We start from the raw sequence: 6,731 nt of genomic DNA on the forward strand, positions 1-6,731 counted from the left end.
TTCGAACTTATGGCTTGAAGCTATGCAGTCGAAAATAGACTCGATGCATACAAACCAAGTTTGGTCTTTAGTAGATCCTCCCGAAGGAATTGTTCCAATAGGGTGTAAATGGATCTACAAGAGAAAACTTAGGCTTGATGGTAAGGTACTGACCTACAAGGCACGATTGGTCGCAAAAGGTTATACTCAAAGACAAGGTGTTGACTATGATGAAACTTTTTCACCAGTCGCAATGTTCAAGTCCATAAGAATCCTTATTGCCATAGCAGCTTGGTATGACTATGAGATATGACAAATGGATGTGAAGACTGCATTTCTTAATGGAAACATTAAGGAAGAGATCTATATGATGCAGCCCGAGGGATTCACATCCATGAGAAGCGAGCATAAGGTATGCAAGCTTCAGAGATCAATTTATGGTCTCAAACATGCATCAAGAAGTTGGAACCAGAAACAATAAAGGACTTTGGTTTCATCAAGAACCCGGAGGAACCGTACGTATACAAGAAAGTAGTTAAGGATGCTGTGACATTCTTAGTACTTTATCTTGATGACATCCTACTTGTGGGGACCTCGGGTTGCTAATCTCATCTTAGGGCAATTAATGAACAATTAACATTCATTAAACATCAATTGAATAAACCAAGAGCCAAGTAAATTTTTTTTAAAAAAAATCAGTGTCTCGCTCGATCGGTGACCCGATCGAGCGAGCACAATTGCTCAGCTCTCGGATGGAAATATAATTTGGCCTCGCTCGATCCGTCAACTTCTGCGGATCGAGCGAGCCAAAAACTCAAATCCTCTGTTTGCAAATTACAGGGCTCGCTCGATCCGTCAACTTCTGCGGATCGAGCGGCCTCCAAATTCCAGAAATTCTGCAGTAAGATCGAAGGCTGTCAAGGCTTGCATCTTGGCACAATTCAACATCAATCAAAGATACTAACATGATATAACTTCTATAAACATACATATACTCATAAATAAAGTCTTGAGCATAATAAACTAGCTTTTACAACTTCAACTAGATCACAAACTACTCAAAACATAAGATTACACAACTTATTTCAAAGTTCTTCCAACATATCATGTTAAGTGTTCTATCATGCTTGCCATACTTCTAAGTACATCTACAACCCGAGTCCTCACGTGCTAGACTCTCTCCAAGCTGTCAATGACGTCGATGACTAGCTCCTGCCCCATCTGTTGTCATGCACACATACAAAACAAGACAACAGCCGGATAAACTCCGGTGAGATACAATTCTCAGTATAACCAACATATAGAAAGCGTTAAATAAATCGTATAGACTCTATTTAAACTCGACTCAACAAATAGAGTAAATTAACGCTTCACATAAGAATTGATTCATATAACTTCGTGCCATCAAGATTCGTAAACGATCTTGACATGGATATCCATCTAACGAGTTTGTAAACGACTCGCAAATAAGGTTAACCGCAACCTTGGCATAGAATCGATTCAATATAGCATCGTATCAACTCGAATATAAAGATCCACTACCTGAGATGGATCGACAACATCACAATCAAATCAAAAACATAACCAAGTATGTGGTTTTTGCGGGCCAACTCAAGATTAGTCGTTCTTGAGTTTCAAAGTCCCTACTTCGCGATGTCGTTATTATACCTTCGTTTATCGAGGTTCTGAACTCTTCAAATCTGTGAGATATAAACAAAATACATATATCAAACTTCAAATCAATCTATCATTTCAGAAACAAGTCAAAACCATCAAGAATTCATCAATCAATCGCATTTCAAACCTCAACTCTTTCTTCGTTAGTTCAAGTCGGCGTCTTGTGTCGTTTAGCCTTCAAACTCAACTGAAACTGAATAAGAAAAATACTATAACATTCAAAACATCTCAACAACAACTTCAACTCAAATATCGGCTATCAAAAGAGTTCCAAAACTCGATTAAACGACGTAGCGATTGAAAATCGGTAACCGACGTAATCCCGAAATCATTTCTAACTTCAAAACCAATTATACGTGTATTCAATTCAACAAACCAACTGATATATCATTCCAAACCTCATCTCAGTAGCCATAACAATTGATATACATGCTGGAATCAAAGTTGAATACAAATAACACAAACTCATCAATCCGGTTTCGATATAGAATCGCATAAACGTCGATAAACATAATCGAAAACTCAACATCTGATATCTGTCAACTTTAGAGATTCAAACCATACTGAAAGATATAAACACTTACACTAGATCGAAGCCCTCTTCGTAAGGATTCCAGAACAATTTACGGAATCAAAAACGGACGATCGAATCAAAAGATATAAGGTTTTGAAAATCACAATCGCAAAGGAAAAGAAGAAGCTCGGCTTCTCTGTTCTTACTTTCTGAATAAGGAATGAAAATTACACGTGACATGCTGAGTAATCCAACGCAAATATGATAACTTTCAATCAAAATTGCACTTTAGTCCCTCAACTTTTCAATAATTGCAATTTGGTCCTCAGCCCTTATTTTAATTCAATTCCAATCCTAAATAATTTAAGAATATTAGAATTTAAATCAAAACTCTAAATATTCACAAATTAAATATACTCGGATTAAAATCAAATTAAATTCGGATTAATTTCTAATTAATCTCGGGCCTTACACTACTCATTGGGAATGATGTAGGGATGTTGCAGTCAACAAAGATATAGTTGTCAGGTAGATTCTCGATGAAGGACTTAGGTGAGACATCCTATATTCTAGGAATACAGATCTATAGAGATAGATCTAAGAGAATGATAAGACTCACTCAAGCAACCTACATCGACACCATATTGAAAAGGTTTTCTATGGATGAGTCCAAGAGAGGACATCTACCTATGTGCCATGGAGTTTTTCTATCCAAGTCTTTGTCTCCCAAGACTGACGAAGAGATAGAGAAAATGACACACGTACCATATGCGTCAGCCATAGGGATTATCATGTATGGGATGATATCTACCAGACCGGATGTGGCCTATGCTCTGAGTGTCACGAGCAGATATCAAGCCAATCTTGGTCAAATGCATTGGAAAGCTGTGAAGGATATTCTTAAGTACTTAAGAAGGACTAAGAATATATTCATGGTTTATGGGGGAAGAGAATTGAAATTGTAAGGCTATACCGACTCTAGCTTCCAAAGCGACGTGGATGACTCGAAATCAACCTCTGGATTTGTATTCATGCTCAATGGTGGTGCTGTCTCTTGGAAAAGTTCCAAGCAAGACACCACATCGGATTCCACCACTGAGGCAGAATACATTGCAGCATCAGCTGCTGCTAAAGAGGCCGTTTGGATGAGAAATTTCGTCCAAGAGTTGGGGGTCATTCCTGAAGCTGTTGGTCCAGTCCCGGTGTACTGTGACAACAATGGTGCTGTTGCTCAGGCAAAGGAACCAAGGTCTCATCAAAGATCCAAACACATACTGAGGAAATACCACATCATCCGGGAGATCGTGGAAAGAAGAGACATCACTATCGAGAGAGTGGCCTCTGCAGACAATATCGTTGATCCACTTACTAAGCCCTTGCCAGGACCATTATTTGACAAAAATCGCGAAGCAATGAGACTACGTAGTATGACTAGTTGGCTTTAGGCAAGTGGGAGATTGAAAGAGTGGATGCCCGGTTAGCCAACTTGTGGCTAAGGGCTTTTGTGACTCTATGTGTAAACAATCTTTTTTTTTAATATAATTTACATTTTTATATTGACATTTACTTTATCTTTTATCATATTATTATGTTGTGACGTACTATACGATGTTTAGATAAAGACCTTGAATATACTAGAGTGTATGTAAGATGTGATAGTATACTTGGATGACTATCATGAAACACATCTTATAAGCACTGTATATTCTAAACAGTTCCTAGTCAATTGAGTCGTCCGCAAATAAGGATAAGGATCACTCGAGATTGAGACTAGCATTTGCGATGCTGAGTACCACGTTTCATTGGTATGGAACATAGAGATGTTCAAAGCATGCAAATGGATATTCATATGATGGATGATCGAACTACCCTATTCGGACTTTCCAAGTGGTTATCATTAATTGAGTGGATAAGTCCGCGGTTTTGGTTGTACACCATTAGTCCTTACTACTTGAAACATCATGAAGACTCTATATGCTAGTACTGTACTTTGACTCGTTTACCGACTCTATGAGGGTCATCAGGTGTCGAGATTTGGTACAGTTACGACACATATAGGAGTAAATGCTTTGTTGTCAAGGATTCACCACACGCTTGCGAGTGTGGATATCCTATGCGATCTGAGGAGATATTAGTGTGACAAATCTCTGACCAGAGTACATGATGTGCTTTAAGTTACTTGGTTTCCTAGTAGCACATGCGATGTCACTATTTGATCTTCAAGATGTATTGCATAGTTATCGAATCTCGAACGACTCTCGATGTACCAATGGTTGTTGATTCAATCGGGATATATGGATGAAGGGACCGTACTGTACGCTAACCAAAACCTACTGGTTCTTGCAGGCACTATCAGTGATACCTAGGAAATCATGGGGCGATGTTGCTAGGCGCTCTTACCATGATTCTATGGGTAAGTCGGAAATTGTTGTTCCGAGTCACAAGGAGTTGTGAGCCCACGACTAGCTGTATCCCTGAACCATTGAGCGTTACACAAGTAATAGATTACTAATCCCCGTTGAGATAGTTAAATTTAAAGAGTTAAATTTAGCGAAAGAGAAGTTGGACTTCTTAAGATAAAGAGAGTGGAATAGGAGGGCCATTTTAGCGAAAGAGTTAAATTTAGCGATATGGTCTAGCCGTTGGGTGGTTCCGCCTGAGGGCCATTTTCGATTGGACGTGGATGCAAGTTTCGATGTAGAGAATAGTTTGTGTGGCGTTGGAGGTGTACTAAGAGATCATGAGGGACAACCATTGGCGGCCTTTGGAAAGTCTATTCGTAGGCCGGCTTCTGTTGTCCTAGGGGAGATCTTAGCTATCAAAGCGGGTTTGGAGTTTGTTAGTCACAATGGTTTTAACCGGGTTTTGGTTTCGTCAGATTCACTACTAGATGTGCAAGCAGTCACGGAGCCTAGTGGTGATTTGAGCTATGTAGGTCTGTGCACGGCAGAGATTAAAGCTATGTTGTTGGACCTGGGGATTATTTCTTTATCTCATGCTCGAAGATCGGCCAACGGTGTGGCTCATTCTTTAGCTTCTTTTGCTGTTTCGTCTCCTGCACCTTTTTGTTAGGTGCCTGAGACTTTTTCTTTTTGGCTTATTAAGATTGTAACCTCGGATATTTTATGTCATCAATAAAGTTACAAGTCTTTTTGTCAAAAAAAAAAATAATAATAATAATACTAAATAAATAAATAAATAGATTTGAATTTGGATTTCAAATCTATGAAATTGGAATTTTATTTTGGTGTTGGATAAGAATTTAATATAAAATAGCGTGAATTGATAATATATATTTTTAGATAAATGATATTTTGTAAAGTTTGTAAAGAAGATTTGAAATATATGGTAAGTTGTATAAATATAATTTTAAAAATGATTTTATTTTTATTTTTTAAAACTCAAATCCTATTAAATCCCACGAAATTCGTTTGATAAGATTTTCATTGGTTAAATGAAATCTCATCAGATATGAATCTCATTTTGAAATCTTATGTTAATCAACATTAAAATGATATTTGTAATTTCAAATCTTAAAAAAATCTGTTAGGATAAGTAAATATTTGTAGAGAGAGTGAATACACACTTCAAATTTTATGCTCTTTGCAAAACTAAGTTCAGTTGAGTTGGCAAATGAATTGCTTCTTTCTCGTTTGTCGATGTCAATTAACTAACTGATAGTGTAGAATGAAGTCAACTAACAGATTGAACAATATAAATCAAAATAGTCGATTTAATATTGTAGGCTGGCTGGATGCAATGCTTGTAAGTAAATAAGAAAAATTTTGTTTATGAATGTTCGAACACTCAACTACTCTTACGTCGCCTCTTCTTCCACACATGAATGATCCACTAGAAAAATATATTATATTATATTATATTATATTATATTATATTATATTATATTATATTACATTTATTATTTATCTAAAAGTGTAAATAATAAAATGGTAAAGTTTTACAATTGTAAATCTATAACTTTGTCCTTTTATTCTACACAAATTTATGTGAAAATAAATACATATAAAGATATATCTATTACCTATCTAAAAGTGTGAATAAAAGGGTAAAGTTTTACAATTTTAAATCTACAACTTGTTTTTATTTTTTGTATATAAAGTGAACATATTGTTTTCACAAAATATTAATTAAATTAAAAATATTTATCCAGTTTCCTAAAAGATTAAAACACCAAAATACTTTAATTTTTATTTGTTTGTAGATGGAATGACATATTTTTTCAACAAAAAATCTTATGTATTTTAATTTGCGTAAGGACATATTGAACTAAATAATTATATCATGAGTTCATAAATATAACAAAATATCAGATTTTTAAACGTTATTAATATATATATATATATATATATATATATTAAATAACACATCGGTGTTAAAATAAATCAATTCACGTGAAGTCAAGTTTTAATCTAAAATAATAAATAAAGAACAAACCAACACACAAATATCATATATGTAAAAGTTGAAATTTAAAAAATTAAATATTTTTCCCTCCTAAAAAAATCTAAAAACTATAACAATTATTTTATGAGACGATGTT

This window comes from Henckelia pumila, unplaced genomic scaffold (genome assembly GCF_033568475.1).
Source record: "Henckelia pumila isolate YLH828 unplaced genomic scaffold, ASM3356847v2 CTG_461:::fragment_3, whole genome shotgun sequence".
NCBI lineage: Eukaryota > Viridiplantae > Streptophyta > Magnoliopsida > Lamiales > Gesneriaceae > Henckelia > Henckelia pumila.